This window comes from Pongo abelii, chromosome 4 (genome assembly GCF_028885655.2).
Source record: "Pongo abelii isolate AG06213 chromosome 4, NHGRI_mPonAbe1-v2.0_pri, whole genome shotgun sequence".
Lineage (NCBI taxonomy): Eukaryota > Metazoa > Chordata > Mammalia > Primates > Hominidae > Pongo > Pongo abelii.
Window position 1 is genome coordinate 124440318 of NC_071989.2, and position 12863 is coordinate 124453180.

The 12863-nt window shown below is 38.9% G+C and overlaps 1 protein-coding gene across 3 annotated transcripts in view; it reads left to right on the top strand.

Annotated features, from left to right (window-relative positions):
• COMMD10 (COMM domain containing 10) overlaps nt 1–12863 on the top strand; it is a 362273-nt gene that overhangs the window by 211502 nt on the left and 137908 nt on the right. For 2 of the 3 annotated variants that reach the window (XR_008525447.2, XR_010140011.1), the window contains exon 8: nt 2494–2640. The exons of the other annotated variant lie outside the window; for it this stretch is intronic. The gene's annotated coding sequence lies outside the window, so the exon portion shown is untranslated. The remainder of the gene's footprint in view (nt 1–2493; nt 2641–12863) is intronic. 3 annotated transcript variants of the gene reach the window in all.

Below are 12863 nucleotides of genomic sequence, written 5' to 3' on the forward strand. Positions count from 1 at the left end.
AAACCCCATCTCAACACACAAAAAACCAGACATTTTATAATACAAATATACACACCTCTTATGTATTTTCAAAAATACATTTATATTTATTTCAAGGCCTTTGATATATATTGCTAAATTGTTTCTCCAAAGGATTATATTAATTTGTACTCCCACAAGCAATGAATGAGAACTCACTTGCCTCAAGCCACCTTCAGCAGCCCCTTCTTCCTTCTATACATTTCACCCTCAACATTCTTTATAACCTGAGATCAGTGTTTGTTTAGGAAGAGTGATGGGACATATTGAGATATATCATGTTGATAACTATAGAAGGATTGAAAAGGAAATCTCTTAAAAAATCAGCAAATATGAGAGCCAATAACTGAGTATTTAAGTGTAAGAGCTTCGAAGTCAGGCATTTATTTATTCAACAAGTAATCACTGCTGAGTATGATGAATATGGTGGCAGGAACTGTATATGCTAGGTACCATGTTAACAGTGATAGACAAAATAAACCTAGTTCTTGGCCTCTTGAAATGTAATGTGTTAGTCAAAAGTAAACAAATATGGAATAAATGAACAAATATGGGACAAAATATAATTGGATTCTATTCAGAGAAAATTAATGATGGAACCAAACTTGGATTGGGGCATCAAGGAAGGATTCTCTGAGGAGTGAGATTTGAGCTGAGTCCAATATGATGAGTTAAGATGGCACAATAGTAGAATAGAGTGACAGGCATTCTAGAGAGAATGGCCCATGCAAAATCTCAGAGGATGGGAAAGGCTTAGTGCATTTCAGGAACCAAAAGGTCAGCGTGGCTAGAGTGTAGTGAACAGATGGCGTAGTGGAGTGCACTACAGTTAGGTGGTCAGGGAGCCATTCTCTTACAAGTTTTGTCATTTTTACCACCAAAATGTATTGCAAGTATATCTCCAGGGCACTACCCTGTCCAAGCTGCCATCGACTTTGCCCTGGACTACCTTTCTTCCATTCTAGCCCTCCTCCAGTCCAGTCGTTGTACAGAGCTAAATTTTAAAAAATATTTATCCTATTAATTATACCATCTCCCTGCCTAAAACCCTTCAAAGGATCCTATTACACATTAAGTAAAATTTAATGATCTAGTTTCTCAGGACAGTGCAAAGGTTATATCCTTGTTCTTCTACTTTGTGTGTGTGTGTTGAGCAAGTTAATTTGTGAAAGTTCACTTTTCTTATCTTTGTAATAGGAATAATAATCTAACATGAGTGTTTTGAAGATTAAGTGAAATTCATGTTAAACATTTAGCATAATCCTTGAATCTCAATCATATAATAAGCATTAGCTGACATTTTTATAATCATTAAGAAAATAAGCAGACTTTCTTTTGAAATTTCTCCAGGTGAAGTTTGAATTAGAGTCAAAATTGTAGAAAGCTTGCTATGAAGCCCCTTCACTTTAAACTTATTTGGCATTCTAATAACAACTACGTTTTATAATCACAGATTCTAACACAATACCAATTCTGCTTTTATTTTTTATTTAGAAAAATGAGGTAATACATGTATTATGGGACCAGAATGAAAAAAATATTTTTTTTCTGAGTTCCTTTCCACATGGCCCTTCTGGCTCTGAGAAATCTTTTTCTCTACTCAATGAACTTTGATTTCTTCTTACCTTAAATAATGTCTTCTACACTTTATTCATTTTACCAAGGATGAGCAAATGATGGACATGACCTATCACTTGTCTTTGTAAATAAAGTTTTATTGGAACACAGCTGTCTTGCTACCAGACTCACTCTTGAGACTTTCTCCCTTCTTTGCACTGAAGAAATAATACCATGTTATAAGAGAGGCTGTGGATAGGGCTACATGACAAGGAACTGAGGGTGACCTCTAGGGGCTGAGGGAGAACAGCCAGCAAGAAATTGAGGCCCTTAGCCTTATAGCCTCAACGAAACAAATTCTGCAGACAACCTTGAATTAGCCTGGAAATGGGTTTTTTTGGTTGTTGTTTTTTTGTTTTGCTTTGTTTTGTTTTTTTCCCTGTTAAGCTTCTAGATGAGAGCACAGTCCCAGTGGACTCTTATTGCAGCCTTGTGAGATTTTAAACAAAGGACCCAGCTAAACTGTGCTTGAACTCTACCCATGGTAATTGTGAGATGATAACTCTGTTGTTTTAAACCTCTAACTTTGTAGTAATTTGTTATGCTGCATAACTGAAACAACAGCCATGCTCAATTGTTTACATGTAGTCTGTAGCTGCTTTTGAACAACAACAGAGTTGAGTAGTTGCAGCAGAGACCATATGGCCCACAAAGCCTAAAACCTGGCCCTTTGTAGAAAGAAAGGATGCAGAACCCTGCTTTATACTGTGCTCTCTAAACTGGAGCATCCCTAGAGGAATAAAGTAGTTGGTAGGGAACACAAAAAGTCATAAGATGGACGTTGTATATATTTCAATAGCATCACTTCTACTTTTTGTCAGAGGTAGAAGAAATTACGTTTTCTATCCTCTTTTGCAGCTACTGCAGCCGTGGAACTAAGTGTTGCTAATGAATTGTGAATGGAAGTGATCATTCATCTCCAGTTGTCTTCCCCTTTCTGTGATTGAAACCCAGATTTGGAGCTGAGTCAGCTTTGAGCAGACAAGAATGCTAATGCTTTAAGAGGTAGGGAGCAACAAGATGGAAGGAACCTGGGTCCCTGAATATCCTTATAGAACACAACTGTCTCCATGCCCTTGACCGAAATAAAATATCTTGTTTGAGTTATTAAATTTGGAGTCAGTTTAGGCTATACACAGCAGGTTTGCCTGTAGCCTAACTAATATGGTGGCAACATGATTTTATTATAATTGGCCAGTAATGTAAAACATATTTTAAAATGGAGATTAACATTTTATGGCAAAATGCATACAAATGTTAAAGAGGAAATGGGGAACTTTAAAAAACAGAACAAAACCTTTATGCTTGCAGCCTGCAAATTCAGGCTAAATTCTCTGTGTTACCGGGAACCTATATTCACCTCCCTCCTTCAGTGTGGTTATTTTGAGACAAATGTTTTGAGAAACCATAAGGGTATATTGTAAATTTCCCCCAAAGTCTTTCCATAATTCTTTTTCTACTGTTAAATAAGAGGACTGGGATGGTCCTGATTTATTCAGATGCATTAGTCAGAAGCTACTCAGGAATTATAATTTAAATTTCTGATCAATTTTGCTTCCCTAAAATTTTGATTTTTTTTTGCCATCATTATGCAAATAGTCCTACTCAATAGACCAGCCTCATTTAATGCTAAAATTAGGAACACATTAATTTGAGATATTTTATAGTAAAGCTTAATGGCATTTTTAATTTTGGAGAATTTTAAGGATTTTTAACCATTGCTCCCATCTCCCCATATGCACACTCTTGAAGTATTTTTGAAGCTCTTTTGCCTTTCTCTGAATTATAAGGTTGTACTAGCTGTTACGGAGACCTACAATCCAAATCTAAGTGATGGCAGTTTTCGTAGCCTACTTTGTTTTATTTGAAATGGAAAGTTACTGATTTTTATTTCAAAAGAAGTAGCCTGCAAAGAGAAGAAAGGTGAGGCCAGTCCAGTCGATAAATCTGTAAGGAAGAAGGTGCTACAGGCTTAGACAGACTGTTTTAATCTCCAAGGCAGGAAAAATAATGAATATATAATAATCTTCTTTTAGTGAAACCAGAGTTCAGTCATTTTTAGCATCTTTTAATGAGAACCTGATTTTTTAATGATTTTTAAAGATTTTTTCCTTCAAAAAATCTAGGTAAAGGAAAGCAGTTAATAGTAAATTTAATAGTTTCATTTATTTTTTTCTGACTTATGTTTGTATTTTTTTAATTGGCAAATAAAAATTAAAAACACTGTACATTCTACCCAAAACTTTAAAGGAAAAGTCAATAATAAAGTTTTTAAAATCTATGATAAATATAGACTTGCTGTAAGGCAAGGAGTGCAGTGATTTCTCAAGGCCTTTCCTCATCTCTCCTTCCTTCTGAGATTTCTAAGTTTCCTTTGTGCACTATTTCTAGTCCACATTTCAAATTATTCTATAGTTTCAACCAGACTACATAAGGGGACAAAGGAAAAAGCTGCTGTCCCCTGGATAAGGCTGCTTTAACACATCAACCTTGAAAGCTCCAGCATTCCTCTCCACCCCAAGAATGTGTTTATGGTTTGACAGAGGAGCAGAGTAATTTCCAGCTGATCAGAGAAAAGGTGACTTGTGTATTCCAGACCACGTGTTCTACTTTGCAGTCCAGCTTTTCACTCTCTTTCATGCTGATGCAAGTAGTTCTATGAACATTGGGGTGCTTTAGAAATACTGACTGAATGAATTAATAGAGTACATAAATAGTGTTTTCCTGCCTTTGGCTCTCTCCATTTATTTGCATGGTACTATCTAAATTCTTAAAATAATTGTAAACTTAAAGTTGTGCAAAAGTAGTTTTCAAACTGGTTTAGCCAACTTTGCTGGTATTTGGTAATTCCATTAGGGAATAGCCACATCCCTTCTAGGGAGTATCTCCTGAGGTCACTGATCCTTTTATTCATCATCCAGGAGATAAACATGAGAATAAAAGCCTTATAACCAGCCAGAGACCCAGATTTCTGCCCTCCAGAAGGCTAGAGCAAGTTCTCCCATTGCTGTGAAGAGATTTATGATAGTCATGAAGTTGACCTACACATGCTTCTGGGTACTGATGCTGCAAAGACTGAAAACAGTTACATTCCTAGCAATTTCAGAGTTGATTTATGTGATAGGGTCAAAATGAAGTGCTCCAGAGAGACATCAACAACATTCTTATACTGAAATATGTGTTCATTGTGTATAGATTTTCTGAGCTCATTACCCAGAAGATTTTAATTTCCTGTTGAAAAGAGTATCTTGATTAAAGACACACATACACACACACACACACACACTCGCACTCCTATACACACTGCCTACAAACAGGCTTTCCTCACTGATGTGGGAGAATTCTGACAAAGTTAAGTCTCCCTTTACATGGCACAGATTGTTCCAGCTTATCACAAATGTACCAGCTGGACAAAAATCAGAAAAAGTTGACATAGATAGTACAGAAAGCAGGCAAGATAAACAGAGCCACACAGAAAGCTGTTCAGTAACAGTTTAGTTTAATTTTATGCAGCTAAGACTGTGCCCTTAAATGTAGAGCCCAATGTGAGGGATCAGTTTCTTATGATAGAGTAATATTTATAACATCAAACTTTTCTACCTTATGGCAGAATGCCCTGTGAATCCTTGAAAGTCAAGGCCCTCTTTGTCAGAGTTTTGGTTCTTATTGCAAAGTATGTTCTTTCCTTATGTCATCCAAACAAAGTAACTAGAGTAGTAAAAAGAAAGTCAGTGAGTTTGGATGCATTGGCTGTCTGGACTTGCAAATTATCCAGTGCTGGCATTTCTCACACAACAGGCTTGGAGGACTCTGGGAGTGGCCACCTTTGCTAGATATGCTATTAACCTCCTTCATATGGTTGGGTCAGTGATCTTGTAAAGTTCTGCTTGGCAGGCTCATAGGTGTTGATAGGTGCCCTAAACTGATGGACCAGTAGAGTGTGGCCACCATCTGTGAGTTTATTTCTTCAGGCCCTCAATAAGCACTTACCCAAATGCACTGATTTTACAGTGCTGTGGTTCTGTACTGGTTTCCATGAAGCACCCTTCCCGTCTCTGATTTTCCAGGATCGTTTTCCTTAAGTTAATGCCATTCCTGTAAATGCATTTCTATTCTTTGATCCCTTTTCTTTAGTTTACACTTTCAGTTAAATCTGTAACCAAGATAATCTTTGAAAATTATTTTAACTAATGTTTATATTTAGCTCTATAGTCTGTGTAAGGAGATCCAGGTTTACAAGAGTCTGTTTGAAAAAATAGAGCCACAACAAATCAAATTGTCTTTCCATGGGATTGTATTTTTTGAAATGTTAAAAATTCTCCTATAATTAAATATTTAAACCTTATTTCATCATTTTTCTAAGCGTTTTTACTTTAGGGTTTACTAAAGGAAGCCAAATCAATTTCATAAACTTCTCTGTATAGGATTTCAAATAGAACATTTTTATGGAAATAGGGTGAATATGTTATAGAGGAAGAAATGCTTCTGCCTCTCTGCCTGCTTCCCTATTGGCCCTCTCTCTGGTTCTCCCACATCTTTTAGGGAAGAATGGCTTGCCATTCTGTTTGGTCAGTTAAAGTATTGGTTGGCCATGTTTATCGATGGCCAGATCCACCATAAAAGGACCATGCCCATGGATGGTGGTCCTCTTGCATTTCTTGCTTCCACTCCATGGGCTGGAATAGAGATAGTCCAGATTTTGAGGAGAAGCTGAGGTGTGTGGGGAAGAAGGGCAGGTAGGGAGGGAGTGTCTTTCTTAGGCCTTAAGAATGAACCATATGCTCTTACCCAACCTTACCAAGCTCTGAAAGATAATTGTCATTTTGGTTCCCAGTTGCTATCAGTCTTCCTACGTGTAGCTCTTTTGGAAATGTCAGCATCAGGAGTGAATAGCAGGATAAGATTTGGGCATTTGTGAAGTTCTCTAGTCAGGTTTCATTAATGCAATCACAGTTCCAGCCTCTGTCCTTTATATGTCTTCTTAGCAGATCTGTCTTATTTATCAGTGATAAACGTAGAGAGCTACAGGCAAAAACATCAAAGGTATAATTCGTATCTTTCAATTCTCAAGTAGGCCTCGAGTAAGAGAAGAAGGCTTTGAAATCAGTTACTCTGACTCCCAAAGAAGACCTGCTTGACACTTCTAACCCTCCATTCTAAATGAGCAAAAATTTCACCTGCCTGAAAGCAGAGGGAAGACATTGCTGGGTCAGTTTCAAAGGCTCATTGGTTACCTTCCTGCCACAATAGACCATTGAGAGTCTCTGCTCCCAGTTCCTGGCATGGTGGAAATTGACCTTACATTCACCTTCCTCTATATACTTCTGACTGAGAACTTGAACTTCAGCATCCCCCTCTAGCTCCCTAGGAAAGTGAAGAGGTATGGAATATGCCCTTAGTAGCCTAGCTTGATTCTATCTTTTGGCTGTTTGCTGCGTTTGTAGAAGGAAAAGAACAATAGAAAACATTGCTCCTCTCTTTGCAGACTAAGCATTTACAGTGGAACATAGCTAAGTAGGAAACCAAGAAAAAGAGAGGATGAGATGTTAACTGACGGATCAAGTTACTCTTGTGTGCTCCAGTAACAGATGTCCAAGCGGCTTCAGGGCTAACTTTGTGCCTCCTTTTTTAAACGTACTTGATCATCTGCAAGTTGGACTGATTTACATCATATGAAACCCATGAGATGTGCTTCAGGCAGGGGAATGAATGAATTAAAGGCTTTTTCCGTGTGTTATTTTCACCCTGAAGTACTTAACCTATCCCAGTGTGTATCAAAAGCAGAAGAAACTGATTCTGCAATGCCAAGTTTTTTCTGCCTTGGACAATTTATCATACCTGAATCTATATGTGTCTTTTTTTTTTTTTTTTTTTTTTTTTGCTGAACTTCATCCACAAAATGTGTTATAGGCAGTACAAAAAAAAATTATTTAAATTAAATTAGTGATAGGTAGCTTTAAAAAACATGGCAACATTTCAGTTGCCTGCAAGGGGCTCTGAAATGTCCAATGATATGTTTCAGAGCCATTAAGCTTGTTTGCCTCTTTCTGCTTCTCCTTCCTGATCACTGTTGTGGGGGCCAAGAGCCAGATGGCAGGAAGTTCCTTTCCCAAACCGATTAGCATGTCCTCATATTTTGCCCTCTTCAGCCGCAGCTTGTTCTCGGCTCTCTCCCTGCATGAATCAACAGCAGTCCCAGGACAGGCAGAGACCATCAGGAACTTACCCTTCACACAGAGAGAGACTCCAGATCTCAGAGAGCAGTGCCCATGATGCCAAGACAGAACCCTGGTATTTTCTACCATCAGTTTCATGCTGCAAATACACAAATCAACAGTTACTTTGTATGTATATTCAGGTTTCTTCATTTATTTGAAAAGAAGAAGGAAGGAATGGAGAAAAATGGACAGAAGTAGGAGTGTGTGGGGGTGTGTGTGTGTGCGTGCATGCATGTGTGTGTGTGAAAAGGCATTATATTTAAAGAACAATGGTTTTTGATAGCCTTATAATTACTGTATTCTAATAGGATGCTGAGCACGGCCTTGGCTGGTTAACTCTATTTGCTTAGTCCTTCATTCATTTACACATGTATTTACCCATTAACTAATAGGCCAGTCAAATGATGTTACTTCTGGAGTGCTCTAGGTCTGCTTGCATGTCAGGATCTACAATAAAAGCATTGCCTTAGGTCCTCAGGTAGAGGTTGATCAGGGGGCAGAAGGGCTCTTCCTACTGACTCTGCCAGCAGCATTCTGGTAAGATGAAAAATGGAGAAAGATTAGTGTGGGCCACCCTTGAGAGACTATGGTTGGTCACAATTGAGTAGACACAGCAATACCTTCATGAGACTATGCATCAAGAAATAAGTTTTTTAAACTGTAGTTCTAGTAACAAAGACAAACCTATTTATTTTGTTTAAGTAAGCGTGCTAGGTGCCAGGGATTCGAAATAAGATAGGGGCTCATCTCTTTGGCCTTAATTCTAGGCTAAACATTACTCAGCTTGATGGTAAGTGTAATACTGAATACAACTACTACAGCAATGACCCACTGGAAATGTGTAGCACTTTACAGTTTATAAAAATCCTTTTATATGCTTGTTCTCGTTTGATCCTTGCATTATTCTTTAGTTAATTGAACAAGTGTTATTTCTATTTCCTAAATGAACAAACTAAAACGAAGACACCTAAGTCACTTGCCTAAGATTACACAGCTGAACTCAGACTAGAACTCAGAATGTCTAACCCCTAGTTTAAGGCTCTTTTGATAATTCACTGTGCCAATTATCAATTTTTGCCCCTCCAAATTTTCCCTTGAGTACTTGCTCTGCCGTTAATGTTTGGAATCCCTTTAAGCTCTCCTCCTTTATGTGAGCACCATATTAAGCTTTCTAAGTGGAGGGTGCTGGAGGGACAATGCAGGAGGAAGAGACTTCCCTTGTAGGCTCCAGCAGCTGCACTGTTGGTCACTGGTATGAGTGTGAGTGCATCTGGTGGTACTGTGCCCCAGCCAGAGCACACAGTCCCTTGGTAAGCTTGCAGCCCTGACCTATCCTAGTGATCACATAGCCCTCCCAACACAGACACTAGAAATTCTAGCCCTCTTGCCCAGACCAGTACCTACAGCCCCTCTGCATGCCCACTCACCTGCCTCACCAATTGTGACTCACTTGTACCCTGCCCCTCAGATTTGCCTTCCTGACATGGATACTAGGAGTGCCAAGCCTTCTACCCAACAGTGATATTCCCAATGTATCTGTGCATACCCAATCTGGCTGTGGCTCACGTACTTTCTAGAGAGTAGCTTTCTTCTTACTCAGTGACTGTGAACCAGCTCTGGCATGAACAAGCCAGCAAACCTCTCTTCCATCCATTGAACTGCAACTAGACCTTCTGCAACCAGATAAGAACCTGAGCCTTGAGGAAAGATGCCCTTCCATCCTTCCTTGAGCACTCTCCCTCAGCCCTATGGAACATTATAAAATTCTCTTACATCTTATAGTTACTGTTTTATTATAGTTTAATCTTTTTTTTTTTTTTGAGACAGGTTGTCACTCTGTTGCCCAGGCTAGAGTGAAATGGCATGATCTTGGCTCACTGCAGCTTCTGCCTCCCAGGTTCAAGTGATTCTCCTGCCTCAGCCTCCCAAGTAGTTGGGATTACAGGTGTGTGCCACTGTGCCCAGCTAATTTTTGTATTTTTAGTAGAGACGGGTTTCACCATGTTGGCTAGGCTGGTTTTGAACTCCTGACCTCAGGTGATCTGTCTGCCTTGGCCTCCCAAAGTGCTGGGATTACAGATGTGAGCCACCGTGCATAGCCAGCTTAATCATTCTTTATATTAAGCTTCCCTTATTTAAATCACTGTTTGGTTCCTGTCTTCTGATTGGACCCCAGTTGATGCACTCACTAAATGTTGGTGTGAAGTCACAGACAAGGTAAAGTTTCTTATGGGCCAGGACTTTATCATATATCTCCGATCACTACAAGCACCTGCCTATTTAATGCGTGACACATAGAAAGTCTTGAATAAGTTCTGATTAATTGAGCACAATTTAAGTTAATTTTAACACCCCTATTTGTTGAGATGTAATAACAGCCTACTGAGATGTCCAGCATGCTGAGAGAAAAGAGTCAAAAATTTGTTCATGTATGTGATCATTTATTTGTTCAGTAATGTTGATGAATAATGTTGACTGGGATAAGCAGCACTGGCTCCAACTGCAGGTCAAACAGTAGAATTGGCCCCAACTGGGAGGCGGAGTGAATGATTGCTGTTAGAGGACAAGCAAAGGGAACATTCAGAAGGAAAGAATGAAAACAACACAGAAAGACCCAGAAAGAACTAGGGTAATACAAAGTGCTCTAACCACTTCTGAGGCTCAGAGGAGACAAATGACCTGTCCCATGTCATGTAGCCCTCTTCTTGGCAGAGCCAAGAGTAGAGAGCAGACTCTATAATCCTCAGTCTAAACTCTTGACATTACGTATTGCATTGCTTCTCCAAGTGGGGCAGGAAGGGGTGGTAATGCAAACTGCCATTTCGGGAAGCAGTTAAAAAAAATACCATAAAATGGGGTTATCCTTTACCTAGTAGTTCTAAAGGAGTCTATGTTTAGGATCCAAGAAATTCCCCTGCCAATGCTATTATCTTTTGGAAAACAACTAGCAGTCTGTCAAATATGCTAGATTTGGGGTTTGAAGCCCCTCAAGGTAATCAGTGACCTGTTAAACCACAGTATCCCAGGCCTTGTAGGCAAAGCAAAATGTTACCTGTCCTACCCACCCTCAAAGTATCCATCATTTCTCTGATGTAGTCTCACATCCGTATGTAAAGCCTCTCTAGCACTCCTTTCCAAAATCTGTAGCTTAATTATGCTAATGATCTTCATTTATCGTGTTGGTTTTCTTATCAGGACATTTTCCTATTTCTGGTCAGATGTTTTTCCAGGGAGCCAAGGCATGGAATCCTTTATTAAGTGGGGAAGAACCAACAGAATTTGTTCCACATATTCCTCTGACACATCCCCAAAAGCATGACTTCTAGCCTGAATCCTACAATGAATGTATGGGCGTATGTGAGACACTGTAATTTTTCATCAACAGATGGGTCACATATGACCCAAAGATGAATGTAGATGTAGCAAGGTCTATATGAACTAAGCCAAACCATGTTTAGAATGTCTTTGTTGGCTGTCATTGGGAAGTAGTGCATGCTGATTAACTGATTTGAGATGTGCATACGCCTCTGTGCTGGGAAGCAAGAGACACATGGGTCCAGAGAAAATGGACCAGTCTGTGAGTGTCTTAGGAGAGGCCAGATGGTGTGCAAGGAGTTCCTGTGAAATGAGAGCTATACTTTTCAGACCATCTCTAGCTGAATATATCTAATTGGGAGTTGCAGGTGCATGGGAAATAAAATTTCCCTCACTGGGGAATTTGCTGCAGTGAGGATGGCTCTATTAAATCAGTGAGGAAGCAAACTTCCAGGACTTGGAAATACTTAGGCTATACACTTTGTAGGCTGGGCTTGCTCTAAGAGCCAGTCCTGAGATGCTTTCTGGCCTGACGGTTTTCAACAAAGCCACTATTTTTCTTTCTCTCTTCTTCCGTGTGTCTCTCATTCCTTGCACATATACTGTTCTAGAGATCTAAGGTTTTCTCCAGGAATACTCTTCTTTTACTTTTGTCTTATTCATTTAAGAGACACTACTAAACTCTGGGAATACAGCAGCCCTCCGTGCAACTTCTTTTTGTTTGTTTTTAAATTGGGCAACACCTAATTCCATAAAATAGAATGAGTGTTTCTGAGACTTTGATTTTAGCCAAAATCTTGCCATCATCTCTTAATAACCAATATAGGATTCTGTTACAGAGAGATTCAGAATAGTAGACTTCTGGACTGTGGATGTCATTAAGTTTAAGAGAAAGGCAGTCCAAGGACTCTGGTCTAGCAGCTGAGTAAGGCTCAGGCCTTAGAATGGCTTAGCTTGCTCCATTGCAATGCATCATCCTGGATGTTAAAATCCAGCTGTCTCTCTGAAAACTAAATATGAAAGACTGAGATTTAGTCAACTTTGCTGAGATTTAATTTACATATAATAAAATGAATCATTTTAACTGTGCAGTTCAGTAAATTTTGAAAAATGTATATACAGATTCATGTAACTGCCACCAAAATTGAGAAAGGACACTTCCACCATCTCAAAAGATTCTGTGTGTTCCTTTGTAGTAAGTCTCTTCTACCCCATCCCCAGACAACAACTGATATGCTGTCATTGTACACATATATTAGCTTTGCCTGTCCTAGAACTTCATGTTAATGGGAAGCATCCAGTATGTACTGTTTTGCGTCTGGCTTCTTCAGTGTATTTTTGAAATTTATCCATGTTGTTGTGTGTATCCAAAGTGTGTTCTTTTTCATTGCCAAATAATGTTCTGCTATATGAATATACTACAAAATATTTGTCTATCTATTGGTGGATTTTTGGATTCATTCCAGTTTGGGGCTATTATGAATAAAGCTTCTATGAAAATTCGTTTCTGTCTTTTGGAAGACACATGTTTTCATTTCTCTTATGGAAATGCCTAGGAGTAGAGTGAGTCATATGGAAGGCGTTTAACTTTATAAGAAACTGCTAAACTGTTTTCCAAAATAATTGTACCATGTCACATTCCTACCATGCTTTTATGAGGGTTCTTAATGATTCATATCCTCACCAACACTTGGT